The sequence below is a fragment of the Asterias rubens genome, chromosome 2 (genome assembly GCF_902459465.1).
Source record: "Asterias rubens chromosome 2, eAstRub1.3, whole genome shotgun sequence".
NCBI lineage: Eukaryota > Metazoa > Echinodermata > Asteroidea > Forcipulatida > Asteriidae > Asterias > Asterias rubens.
Window position 1 is genome coordinate 527,648 of NC_047063.1, and position 15,237 is coordinate 542,884.

General features: G+C 36.7%; 1 long non-coding RNA gene across 1 annotated transcript; it reads right to left on the bottom strand.

The window, feature by feature from the left end:
• Positions 1–4,398: 4,398 nt before the first annotated feature.
• LOC117307111 lies at positions 4,399–12,733 on the bottom strand. The gene is made up of 4 exons (XR_004521028.1): positions 12,613–12,733; positions 5,516–5,688; positions 5,044–5,196; positions 4,399–4,421 (listed from the first exon to the last, which is right to left on the bottom strand). It is a non-coding gene; the product is annotated as an uncharacterized LOC117307111 (long non-coding RNA).
• Positions 12,734–15,237: the final 2,504 nt, after the last annotated feature.

Sequence of the window (15,237 nt, forward strand, 5' to 3'; positions counted from 1 at the left end):
GAATTCAGCATGTTTATTATTAAATATTTCTCAAGATGATTGGTAATATAAAAAAACAATTGAAAACAAAATGAGTCAAAGAAAATCCTGAAGTATAAAAAAAGTCGAAAAAATGAGTTGCAAAAAACAACACTTCAAAGGGTTAAATGGAACAGTTGGAAAAAAAACTATCCAGAAATAAGAGTTAAGAACAAAATGTTTAATATTAACTATTTCTCAAGATGACTGGTACCAGGATCAACTTGTGTAAAGTTGCAGCAAGACAACGTCGATATAGATTGCAAGTTTGTAAGTACAACACAAGTATGGCACTCAGGGTGAAACAAATAATTATAGCAGGGATGCCCAAATGTGCCATACATTGCATGGCAACCTTGATGAAATCAAAGCAAACATGACAAAAAAATCCCAAAATGAAAATCACAGGATTGCCACAATTTACAAAATACTTGACAAACTATTTTCGGTAAATTTAAAGACAGTCCAACATCTTAGTTTTTGAGGAACAACACACATGAGCTTGGAACTTTCTATGTCACAACCAACTTGATGACCAATCTAAACAAAGTTTTAAAGCCAAAAGTGTAAGGGTCTGTATACATATGGTTTGAGAAAATTTAAGCAGCTGATGAACAGTTTGATGTTTGAAAATCCGTAACATGAAAAGTTTTGAGGGAGTGGACAGAAAGTGCTTTTGGTACTTTAAAAGGTCGATGCAGTACGAAGCATCCAACCTGTGTTCTGTTGATGATTTGAGGTCGAGTCTTGATTGGGACTCCAGACATCAGGTTCATCACTGCTGTTGTCAATACTCTGTTCAATCTCTAACGTCTAGGAAGCAAGGTGGTCTGTTGAGTGTTCTGACCTTCCAAGAGCCTCCTTGATCTGAAGTAGTTGGAAAGTAATAAAATCAAGCGTTATAGGTAAGCATAATCCATTTGGTTAATGAGAGCCATTATGTTTAAGACAGTTAAGCTAACTTATCCTTTATCCCCGATGAAAATTTAACATCCTATTATTTCAAGCTAGCTTGTTGAAATACAAGACCCATATACAAAATCATTTGAAAAAACATGCCAGAAACACCAGGGCAAACCCTTCTCTCCAAAATAAATACAATTGGGTTCTCTCACCAGCATTACATAACACACATGACCTTTACACCCTACTCAAAAGACGGAGCAATAAGGGTGAAGTGTCTTTGGAAAAATTTGCAATTCAATATAACTTTAGCGATACAACACCAACTTGGAATGGTTTTACAAAATTGCACAAAATTACTTTGGAAAGGATTTAAGAGGTATAAGAACATAACCTTGAAACTGTTATGATAGATGGACAATGATTACCTCAGAAATTATTGGCACAGTACACTATAAAGTTGGCTTGGCTTGAATCGAGAACACAACATTGAGAAATTTGCAATGGCTAAAAGAAAAAGCCTTTCCTCCGACGCTTGGCAACTTAATGATTTACAAACTCAGTAGGTAGATCTCTATCGACTGATTTTTGGTTCTGAGAAGAACCGATGGGCTCAATATTTCAGACGGTACACTCTGGTTAGGACAGTTTAAGAGAATTTAAGCACAAAAGCAGCTCACAAACATTTGGCTGTTTGAAAATCAGTAAGATGAAAAGTTTTAAGGGACTGGAGAGAGTGTGCTTTTGGGTTGATCAAAAACTTGCAAGAGTTTAATTAAGATAACATGGAAGAAAAGACTTGGGTAAAAAACTAAAAATTGAAAGAGAGTTAAAAAAAGTGGCCAACCTGATGTTAGAACAGTTAGTCCTAAAAAGAAACGGTAAAGGGGTGGCTTAAAGGCCTCGATAACGAATATGAAAGCATTACAATGCACGCCAACGATTGGTTGAATAAATGCGTTTTCTATGCGTTGTTATCTTTATTGCTGCAGTGTGACTGGCCCTTTAGAATGAAAGAAAGGCTTACATTATACACTCCAGTTCCTTGTGACTTAATACTTGGACAAGCTGTGCCTGTGCGGATGACCTGGGGCAACTGTAGCAGTAACTGTGCCATCACATGGATAACCTGCAGTGGTAAGAATGTAGTATTCAGTTTACTTTTCAGCAAAATATGAAACATGCAAATCGATATAGACTGCATGATATTAAGTACCTTACCAATATGGCACTCAGTCACTCAGGGGAAAAAGGTCAATAAAGCTGGGTTGCCCTAATGAGACAAACATAAACTTTTGGATTACATGCAGGGTAGTCCGAGTATAAAGTTAGTTAACTTGTCAATAAAGCGTCCATTTCAAACAAAAAATGCTTGGTCATAACATGATAATAACAGAAAGAGTTGGGGGAGCAGGTATTGCCCCCGTTGGTCCCCCTCCCTTGATTATACTTTCAATTTTGAAAACAAAATCAATTTTAAAGAAGAATGTAAAGAGATCATTGGATTTTCAATTTTATTAATGGTACAAATTCAAGTTCACATTGTGTAGATGTATGGGATCAAACTTCAAGACTTGCCCATTGAAGATAATAGTTGCTGTCACATGAATGGCCTAAAGTGGTTTGAGTGAAATGAGTTTCTAAATAGCACAACCTTTACAGTCACATGGACAGCTTGCAAATATTCTTGCATTAGTCTTGTTTTAATAATCTGATTGAACAGAGTAAGATTGTAGGGCAATCTTATAGTTAAGTAGACCTATACAAGCAAAATATTTCAGTTTCAAATTTGGCCTATTCATCCTGGTAAGGTTCGTCTAAAACAGGGCTACCACGTGAAGGTCCCAGGATACCTGCCCCACACGGTTTCCAGATCATCAGGGCCTTTGCACCGCCCGAAGGCGGGTCCGGTCCGCCATCCCAAAAAGAGGGACAGTCCCCTACTGTACTAGCGCGGTCCCTAGTTGGAAAGAACTTAGGGACTACTTCCGTTGGTCAACCATTTGTGATTACACCGGCACCATCCTAGCAGATGAGGAGCCCGAATGCACCTTTAAGATCAACCACTCAGTGGAGCGAGCCGGAAGTAGGACCCCACATGCCACGTGCACGTGTCCAGGTCCCTTTAGTTTTATTCCGCAGGCACCACCATTTCGATCCGCACGCACCACTCGTTCCGCAGGCACCACCAAGTTAGCGCACAAAAAAACGCGTATATGCTTGTTTGCTTGCAAGGGTGTACTTAGGTACAAGATAGTGAGCTACCAAAACAACCCACTACATGTAAAGCATCAAATATCAACACATGTAACCCCGGTTGATACTTCCTGCAAATACCAAATTTTATGTCAGAATCCTCTTTTCCCTACAACATTCACAAGTGAGTTGAGCAGATTTGAACTGCTATGAATTATTTTTTGACTGCAACAATTGCTTCGCATTTGCTCCGTTCCACTTTAGGCCATTCATGTGACAGCAACTATTATCTTCAATGGGCAAGTCTTGAAGTTTGATCCCATACATCTACACAATGTGAACTTGAATTTGTACCATTAATAAAATTGAAAATCCAATGATCTCTTTACATTCTTCTTTAAAATTGATTTTGTTTTCAAAATTGAAAGTATAATCAAGGGAGGGGGACCAACGGGGGCAATACCTGCTCCCCCAACTCTTTCTGTTATTATCATGTTATGACCAAGCATTTTTTGTTTGAAATGGACGCTTTATTGACAAGTTAACTAACTTTATACTCAGACTACCCTGCATGTAATCCAAAAGTTTATGTTTGTCTCATTAGGGCAACCCAGCTTTATTGACCTTTTTCCCCTGAGTGACTGAGTGCCATATTGGTAAGGTACTTAATATCATGCAGTCTATATCGATTTGCATGTTTCATATTTTGCTGAAAAGTAAACTCAATACTACATTCTTACCACTGCAGGTTATCCATGTGACGGCACAGTTACTGCTACAGTTGCTGCAGGTCATCCGCACAGGCACAGCTTGTCCAAGTATTTAGTCACAAGGAACTGGAGTGTATAATGTAAGCCTTTCTTTCATTCTAAAGGGCCAGTCACACTGCAGCAATAAAGATAACAACGCATAGAAAACGCATTTATTCAACCAATCGTTGGCGTGCATTGTAATGCTTTCATATTCGTTATCGAGGCCTTTAAGCTACCCCTTTACCGTTTCTTTTTAGGACTGACTAACTGTTCTAACATCAGGTTGGCCACTTTTTTTAACTCTCTTTCAATTTTTAGTTTTTTACCCAAGTCTTTTCTTCCATGTTATCTTAATTAAACTCTTGCAAGTTTTTGATCAACCCAAAAGCACACTCTCTCCTGTCCCTTAAAACTTTTCATCTTACTGATTTTCAAACAGCCAAATGTTTGTGAGCTGCTTTTGTGCAGTATACTCTGTTCGTCAGGTGACTGCTGGAATCCAACTCTTGCTCATACAGGAGAGTGGTAGCTGAAGATGCGTGTTCTATGATCCTAAATGAATTGACACAACATTTATCAAGCATTTCATCAAAAGTCATCTAGCAAGGGCATTGCATGGCTGTAATTAAACAATAACTACAGCCATACAATGTAAACATGAAATGGTATTGAGAGATTGTACACGGTTGCTTTGAAAATGACTTGAGCAGTTCAACATGAACTAGGTCTGGTTTATAGAGATGTCACAAAACTGGACAACAGGAGTCTTTACAAAATATCAAAGGCACCACAACATCAAGAGATCAAAACAACTTTCAGAGTAACAAAAGTCATTCTTTATCCCTGATGCAAATTTACCATCTCTTTTTTGAAGGGCTGGAAAACACACAGATAATTTAAAAACATTGCACAATCTTAAGACTACCACATTTAGAAAAATACTTGACAAATGATTTTGACAAAAGACAGCCAAACATCTTAGTTTTTGAAGAACAAAACAAGCCAGAAGTGAAAGGGTCCATATACATTTAGTTTGAGAAAATTTATTCAGCTCATGAACAGTTAGATATTTGAAAATAAGAATAGAATTTTTTTGAAAGACTGAACGTTTTGTGCTTTTGGAAAACTGAATTGTTGATAACAAAAGTATACTTAACAGTACGAAGCACCCAACCTGTGTTCTCATGATGGTTAGAGGTAGTTGTCTTGATGGGGACTCTAGACGTCGTGTTCATCACTGCTGTGTTTATTAAACAGTTTCTATTCAATCTCTACCGTCCTGAAAGCAAGCTGGTCCGCTTGAGTGTTCTGACCCTCCTGAACAAAACTCAATTAAAAGAAGGATTCCAAGAGAGAACAATTTATTACGTTTGAAACAAATGAGACTTGAACTATCATTAGATTGGCAGTTTTTGTAAAACACTGGCACAATTTTTTGTAAAATTTCATAATGACACACAATCAGCTTGGGAACAATTTATAAGTGAAAAATATAATGTTCTTAGTTGCAAGTGTCCGAGGATTGGATTAGGTTGGATTAGGTTAAAAAACAACAGAGAGATATAACCCCAGTGCATGGGACAAGTTTTGTTTGATGAGAGTTAAGTTCAAATTGAGAAGATATGGAATCAAACTTCAGGACTTACCCATTGAAGATATAATAGTTGTTTGCCATCACAGGATAAACTACAGTGGTTGGAGAGAAGCATTCAGTTTCTAGATAGCACAACCTTTACAGTCACATGGATAGCCTGCAATGAATTTCTAGACATGTTCCAAGTTGTTAGGCTTTCATCATCTGTGCAGGCAGTAGCCAATTCTGTCAAAGAAACAACCAAGAATCAATCAACACATACATTACGTTAAAAATCACATTATTAGATTGATAAGTTTCTGAAAGACAGTCAACAGAACTGTTTAGTACACAAATTTAAAGATAAAAAAAATATACTTAGCAAGTTTTGGGAAAACTCAGTAGATGGTGTAACACTGTTTTTGTGAGAGTTGGGCTGGCACTGGGATAAACAGTATGTGAGTTAAAGAATAATCATTAGGTTGCCTTTGAGGAATGGGCCAACCTGCTTGGTGAAAATTAAAGCTCACAACATCAGCTTGTAAACATTTTAAAGCAAACCCATCAATACATTGGCAAGTTGAGAGGAATAGACATCATGAGTTTCAAGAAATATCAACTAAATACAGCACAAGAACAACTAACAACAATTCAATGTTTCTTTTAGAATAGCAGGTTTGCGAGTAAATTAGCCCAAAATCAACTATAAAAACAATTAAAATAAATAAATAAATAAATATATAAATAAATAAATAAATATATAAATAAATAAATAAATAAATAAATAAATAAATAAATAAATAAATAAATAAATAAATAAGTAAATAAATAAGTAAATAAATAAATAAAAATAAATTGATTTTGAACTGTGCTTACTCTTTTCACAGATGTCATAACACTGACTTCCTAAGAATACTTAATATTTTGTTTAATTAGACAACGATGTTTCAAACTAACTCTATGACCGACGACAGAACGACGTGCACTTGCATTGCAGGCAGAAAACTATACATCGCTCAGAATGTTTGCCCTCACACGTGATGCAACCAGTTTCTACAAAGCAACTGTAGAATGTATGCGGTATAAGGTGCCTACACGTGACGTCACAATAGGCAAATCCTGGCCGTAGAGATGAGGTTGGTACCTAACAAAAACGCGCGTGAACTGCCGTCATTCCACTGGCACTGAGTTCGCTGCATGCATGACGGTCGTTTTTGACTACATCATGCTGTTTTGACGGTGTTTGCGCGAAAATGTTCTTGATTGACCAAAAATAAAAATAACGAAGAAAAAAAAAACCCAGTAAGTTCTTCTTCCAACTTTAACTAAGAAGAAACAATCATGATTATGTTTTATAGTGTATCGATAGCATATCAGCAGAATAAAAAAGTGCTGGGATTTTTTGATAGCAGGTCGACCCATCGCTATTTAATACCTGGGCCCCATTTCATAGAGCTGCTTAGCACAAAAATTTGCTTAGCATGAAATTTTTACCTTGATAAAAACAGGATTATTAACCAAATTTCCAAGTGATTTTCAGGATAAGCAAACAGAAGTTGAATACCTTCAAGCGAGCAATATGCAACAAATGGAAGTTTGGCTGGTAATCCTGTTTTTATCAGGGAAGAAATTTCATGCTAAGCAAATATTTGTGCTAAGCAGCTCAATCAAATTGGGCCCTGGCTAGCACAACAGGCACTCTGAACAACTTGCACTATGAAATTTCAGAAAATACAACATTTGCTTGGGAACAATAGTTAGTGCCTGCCCGATAGTCCGATAGTGATAGTCCGAAGGTTCACTAGTCCGAAGGTTCGATAGTCCGAACGCACAAATTTCCCATAACAGGAGGGTTCATCATTTGTCCGAAAATGAAATAGGGTTCGTAAATCCGAACATTTGATACGATAGTCCGAAGGTTCATTGATCTAAAGGTTCACTGGTCCGAAGGTTCGGTAGTCCGAAGCGACGATAAGGTCCGAAAGTCCGAATCGACAATCAAACCTTATTGTCAATTCAGACTATCGGACCTTATTGTCAATTCGGACTATTGAACCTTCGGACAATCGAACCTTTGGACTAATGAATCTTCGAACAAGGATTAACAAACAAACATTTGGTTAAAAAGGCAATGGACTTTATTGGTAATTACTCAAAATAATTATTAGCATAAAACCTTACTTTGAAACGTGTAATGGGGAGAGGTTGATAGAATAAAACGTTGTGAGAAATGGCTCCCTCTGAAGTCGCATTGTTTTCGAGAAAGAAGTTATTTTCCAAGAATTTGATTTTGAGACCTCATAATTAGATTTTGAGGTCTCGAAATCCGTCATCTGAAAGCACACAACTTCGTGTGAAAAGGGTGTTTTTACTTACATTAAAGTCATCTGGAAGTGGTATTTTGTCAAAATAAAGCTTTTGTCACTAAAATATGTGTTTTGATGAGTAGAATATGAATAAACAGTTAACTAAGGTTCTAAAAATTTAGTTTCCATTTTATTAAAAAATTTATAAGTAGGCCTTATCCGAGAGGGCGATGTTAGTGACGTCAATCGAGGCGCGATATTTGAAGCACGACGGCTCAAAGTGTTGCTGCACAGCGCTGGAAAAGACATCGGACCGGACCACTTTGCAAACTGACCCCATTTTTAGTTGTTTTGCTGCCTCCACCAGCAGCAATACACCTGGTCGACATTGCCGGAAAATGCAAGAAATAAACCTTTTTTCGAATTGTACAAACTCACGACTTGCACGTACATGTGTTCGATGTTCGATCGAGGCAAAGTCTGCCTTGATTGACATCACAAAAGGGGTAGGTGGAGTCACCCCTAAACAACTTTATCTATTTTTTAAACTTATAAATCGTTATAAAAAATTACTCAATTTTTTTTTTAATTGTTCATTCACATATACTCTAATGTTTGAAAACATAATCTATTTCCAGGTGACTTTAATATTTCGCAACTTCGACGACCAATTGAGCTCAAATTTTCACAGGTTTGTTATTTTGTGCATATAGACCATGGGATGGGTATTGAAAAGATGCCTATTTTGGGGGTTTCGTGGTCCCCATCTCCGGACTGCATGAAATTTGACGCACAAGGGTTTTTAATGGTACTGAATCCGAATGTGGTTGTTGCTAAGCTCTAAAACTACAGTTCGTGAGCAGACCAATTTTTGGGTCATTTTAGGTCAAAAACAGTATTTTTTGATAACGTCTGTTTACACTGGGACTATTTACCAATCGTTCACGGCAATGCAAGAACCTTTTCCAAGTGTTTAATGTGAACGATGTAAATTTTCCCCTTTTCTGTCCGATTAACATGCAAAGGCCTACAACAAAGCCTATGATTTTTATTGATTGAACATCAAGTACAATGCCATTTGTTTTTTGTTGCTACGACGTGCGTGTGTTAAATTTTTATTATCACACGCACGGCCGAGTTAGATGTGGGGCGCAGACGCATTATTTTGTTCGCATTCCACTCGCGCTTGTGTGATAACTTATAATTTTGTCGAACGAGCCTGTGAATCGGCATCCTTTTATTCAGGGGTTTGAAGAAATACTCTGTATGTTATAATGGTACAGTGTGAGAACGAAACACGATAATGCTTCGAATGACGTCACCCACATCGCAGGCTTCCGAGGATTTTTAGATCACTATTTGTCGCCATTACTGTTTCTTTTCGGGATTCAGTGCAGGGTTTTCGCCAAGCAACAGCAAGTAATGGATTTTCTGTATTTTATTTCATACCTACATACAAAAATTGCGTGGTCCAAAAGTGGGGGCTACGGTTTTGAACAATTCTAGCAATCATCCCATGGTCTAATATGTTGAGATACACCAAGGGAGAAGACTGGTCTTTGACAATTTCCAATAGTGTCCAGTGTCTTTAAAGGCTGGGTACGTTTTGAAGTACAAACAACACAATGTTCACAGATTTACATCAAACTCACACAGTTTGAATGATGGTAGAAAGTTTCCCTTAAAATATTACTCGCTGAGGCGCTGTAGTTTTTCATTTCTCTAAAACTACTGCACCTCAGCAAGAACTATTTTAAGATTCACTTTCTAGTATCATTATTTTCAAACGGTGTAAATTTAATGTAAACATGTAGACATTGTTTTTGTGTTACAATTTTTTTTAAAGGACCGGCAATGTAGTTTTGGAAAAAGTAACAGATGTTAGAACAATAACATTGGCCTCGGATAAAGATTCAGAGTCCAACAAAATCAATCAAATGTTGACAAGTAATTCCAAACAGGAACATCATAATGGGAAAATTAAAGATTACATTATCCACTTCTGGAGAATATAGGGAGCTAAATATCAGTACATTAGCAACATTTTGAGAAGTAGCCATCATGAGTGCTAAGGCATAATTTTGTTTTATTATGTTGGCGTAACCCGACCTACCCGACCGACCTAACCCGACCTACAACCGACCCTGGATATTTTTTATTTGTTCAAGGGAAGAACGTTTATGATTAAATTCTATTAAAGACATACAAATAATATTAATGTCATCAAGAGTTTTAAAATAATACTATTTGTTGTGTGTAGCCTTGTTTTCGTTTATTATCATATACACTACTGGCTTAAAAAATATTAGAAAACATGTCATTTTTGTTGCTGGGAAGGAAAGGGAAAAAAAATATAAAAAAATAAAAATAAATCCCTACCTACCTACCCTATTTTTGGGGGCCTGTTACGCCAACATACCATTTTTGTTTATGCCTAATAAAAAACACCAAACAAAGATAGCACAACATCAGTAATATATTGAACATTCAAAAGTTTTAGTTTGGCAGGTCGGTGAGTGACACAATACAAATCAGCAAAATAAACAACCAAGGAAAAGTTAAAAATTAAAATTATTGCAATCGCTTTGTTTTTGGAAGTTTACTTTGGTCAATACACAGATGTCACAACACTGGTTTCACAGAACAATTTATCAGTTAATTAAAACCTCTTCAGGTTTGGAAATTCTGGGGGTACTAAACGATTTGCGCAGCATTAGCCCAGAGACAATTGACAGAGAAAGCACAACATCCATTTTAAGACAATTTCAGATTTGAAAAACATATTAACTCGGCAAGTTTTCATATAATGGGCAAAATGTTTTGAAAAAATGTAAAAGATGGTGAACACTGGTTTTTGCGAGTTGGGCCAGCCCTTGAATACAGTTTGATAAATGAAAAAAATATCACTAGGTTGGCAAGTTTTTGAGGGACGGCACAACATGCTTGGGGAAAATAAATATTACAACATCTACTTTGACAGTTTGAGAGCTGAAATATCAGTACACTGGCAACATTTAAATAAATAGACATCATGAGCCATCAACCAAATACAGCACAATATCGATAATAATTTGAACATTGAGAAGTTTTAGATTATTGGGTTTGTAAATGACAGAAGAGTTAGCACAAAAATTAGCGCAGTATTGTAGGACCTCCTGTTTTCAAGGTGTCCCTAAAATCGAGGCACATCTTTCACCTCTGTGCGCGATGTAGACAGTCCCTAGAAAAAATTTGACTTGCCAAGCAAAGAGTCTCCTCAATAGTTGCACTTTTAAATGCAAAAAGTTTGGTATTTTAGGCAATTTCTACAAGGTACAAAAATATGTCATAATATTGGGCCATATAAAAAAAGTTGCCCACCAAAAAAATTAATTAAACACCATTTCAATTCACAATTCACAATAATCAAATCATGTGAGGATGTGACTGAACATTCTGCTGAGCATTCTGGACATAAAAATACAGAGGCTTAAAGTCACCTGGAAGTGGTATTTTTTCAAAATTAAGCTTTTGTCACTAATAATGTGTTTTGATGAGTGGAATCTGAATAAACAAATAACTAGGGTTTCAAAAACTTAGTTCTTATGTTATTTACAAATTTAAGAGTAGGCCCCAACCCGAGAGGGCGCTGTTCCTGATGTCTATCGAGGTGGACTTTGCCTGCAATGCGTAGAGTAAAAACACTTGCAAAGTACATGCACGGTCCATGTCGAGAGTTTGCACGAAAAAAAAGAAGAAGATTTTTATTCATTTTTCTGGCAATGCCAACCAGGTGTATTGCTGCTGAATGCAGAAAAACACTTTTTTGAAACGTACAAACTCACGACTTGGACGTACATGTACTTTGCACATGTGTTTACTATATGCATTGCAGGCAAAGTCTGCCTCGATTTACGTCACAAAAGGGGTAGGCGGTGTCAGCCCCCCTAACAACTTTATATATTTTTTAAACATATAAATCGTGACAAACAATTACTAAAAAATAATTGTTTTATTGTTCATAAGCTTATACTCTTATGTTTGAAATTTAAAAAATGGCTTGGTGATTCAATTATCACTGTTTAAAAAAAAAATAAATAAATAAATAAATAAAAATCAGATTTGAAAGCCAATAATTATTCACACTTTTTATTTAATTCTTTTTATTTTAATTTTTTTAATGTACATGTACTTTGCACATGTGTTTACTATATGCATTGCAGGCAAAGTCTGCCTCGATTTACGTCACAAAAGGGGTAGGCGGTGTCAGCCCCCCTAACAACTTTATATATTTTTTAGACATATAAATCGTGACAAACAATTACTAAAAAAAAATTGTTTTATTGTTCATAAGCTTATACTCTTATGTTTGAAATTAAAAAAATGGCTTGGTGATTCAATTATCACTGTTTAAAAAAAAAAATAAATAAATAAATAAATAAAAATCAGATTTGAAAGCCAATAATTATTCACACTTTTTATTTAATTCTTTTTATTTTAATTTTTGTTTTAAAAGGTCATAAAAAATATTTTGAATAAAATGAAGTCACTGCAGATGTGTTTCTTCCTGGTATGGATGGGACCAGTTGAATTAGTCATCGAAGATCAGTGTTTGGTGTGAAAATTTTAATGTCCAACAAGTTTTAATATAATTATGTTTGTATACTTCATACCAAATGAAGATCTTTAGGGCATTGGTTGATACGGCATCATTATTTTTTTGCCAATTCACAGAAAAAAGCACAATACCGTGAAAACAGGTAAGAGGAGGATATTAACTATTATGTTTGCATACTTCTTATATTTTATAAACAAATGAAGGTAGTTAGGGCATCAGTTGATGGCATCGTTATTTTTTTCCAACTAAAAGAAAAAGCCATAATACCTTGAAAACAGGACAGTGGTGGATACAGCAGTCAAGAGTTGGCCCCGGTGTATATTGTGAGGGTGCATGATTGTTGCGAACATTTGGCCTGGAGAACCTGCTTTTGGAAGGTGGCCTTCACGTCTCGAAATGCATCTAGGAAACATAGAGAACCAACATAGATTTCAATCAAACATTGCTCTGTTCAAAAAGCTCTTCACGATTTGGGATATGAACTTGATCAACTGACAAACATAACTTACGGTTGTATGCAGCAACACTGGCACTGAAGATCACACTGCTATCAAACAACACCAGAAAAATAGGTGTCCGAAAAACAACATTGCCTCAAGAAATCACTGCCACAATACATTGTTTGATAATGAAGTTACAGAGGCACGATGCTTGACAAGAAATACTTGGTAAAACCCCAAACACTCCGCTGAAAATGTAGTCTCACACATGCATTAAATTAAACTAAGTGCTATCGCCGTTCGTTCCCTCGCCAAACTGAAGCTAGCCGCGTTTCTGGCCCAAGGTAGCCGCGTTTCTGGTCCACTTTCTTTTTACCGTCAATATTCGACGATCCGGACCTTGGATAATTGGAACCCATGCAGTTAAAGGCGATGGATTTTTCACCTCAAATCCGTTCTAATTTTAACAATTTTTTTAATAGTATGTAATTAAGAGTAAGTTGTCATTCACAACTATGAAAGAACATATCAGTGAGCAAACATAGAGGTAAAATTTGACTAATTGGTTGCATAATTAACCAGTAATTAGCCGCCGAGAATGAGACATCATCATCCAGACCATAAACAGTGATAAATAAAACATCTGCAAACTTCTTGCACTCACCCCAAAATAAATCATAGTAAATGTACCTTTTATGGTGCATAAAAGATGAAAATTTATGTCATACTCTGATCCACCATACCTCTAAGCAGACTTCATTTCGGCGGAAGCTCAATATGTCGACTAACAACACCTAATCAGCCACTAGAATACACGCCGTGCTGACACACGTCACATTGGAAGTACGCCTGTAGAAAATGGCTGTACAGAGAGAGGTACGTGTGCCGGTCGAATGGCCAGGCAGTAGCAGTAGGGTAGGCCTATGATGCAGCATAGGACCCGTCCCTCTGTGCTGACAGTGGTGTACAGCACAGCACAGCACAGCACAGCACAGCACAGCACAGCACGGTACATGTGTGTAGGGCTAGCTATAATGCGAACGTGTAGTCGCGTGTGACATGGGCCTACAGCACTGTGGGTATGCTGCCGTGTGGTGAATGGGTGTATAGGCCTACACACTGGGCGGTTTAAATAAAAACTAGCAATACGGCTTACCAAGTAAAAGGTCCAGCATTGGCAAAATTTTGATAAGTAAAAAATCAGGCACGAGCAATTGATCAAATCTCTATAAATAACCTTTTACTTGATTAACATTTTAGTTGATTCATATTAGTAATGGTCTGGGGCCCAATTTCATAGAGCTGCCAAGCACAAGAATTTGCTTAGCATGAAATTTTTGCTTTGATAACGTCGAACCCGGCCTGATACAAAAGCCGGCGAGGATCCTGAAAAATCTGAGTTTTAGTCGTCTACGGTGTCAACTTTTTGAGATATTGCCTAAGTTCGGATATAACGACGGTTTAAAATTACTATTAAAATTAAAAATTAACACCCATCCCCATCGTTCCAGCAACCTGTAACTTGGAGAGTGTCTTCTACACATAAATGACTTCCTTTGGTTAAATTTTGAGCCAAATCGGAGAGAAAAAGTTTTCGAGGCTGAAAAAAGGTCAAGTGTTGGCCCTTGATGTTTTTCCCAAAAATCGGCCGAAAAATTTTGTTTTCCAAATCGCCTGAAATTTCATACACAGATGTAAAAGGGTGTGAGGATCACTAAAATCTTGGTTTTAGCCGTCTACGGTGTCAACTTTTTGAGATATTGCCTAAGTTCGGATATAACGACGGTTCAAAATTAAGATTAAATGAAAAGTTAACACCCATCCCATTGTTCCAGCAACCTGTAACTTGGAGAATGTCTTAGTACACATAAAGGACTTCCTTTGGTTAAATTTTGAGGCAAATCGGAGAGAACAAGTTTTTGAGGCTGAAGAGGGGTTGTTTTTTCCAAAATCGGCCGAAAATTTTGTTTTCCAAATCACCTGAAATTTCATACACAGATGTAAAAGGGTGCGAGGATCACAAAAATCTTGGTTTTAGCCGTCTACGGTGTCACCTTTTTGAGATATTGCCTAAGTTCGGATATAACAACGGTTCAAAATTAAGATTAAATGAAAAATTAACACCCATCCCATTGTTCCAGCAACCTGTAACTTGGAGAATGTCTTCTACACATGAAGGACTTCCTTTGGTTAAATTTTGAGCCAAATCGGACAATAGTAAACTACAGTACAATAGTAAAAGGTCGGTTTTATTTACACGTCAGTAAGAAAAGTCCCTCAAGCAATTGCTTACTTACTAGTTACTATGAAGCATCTTTACTCATATACAGAGAGTAAAATGATTACAAAAAGGCAAACCATAAAGTCATTTTGGTTATGAGGGGTTGGCAAAAGAGTCTATACTCTTGTACAGAGAGTTAAATGAATACTACAAGGCCTATCATAAAGTCAC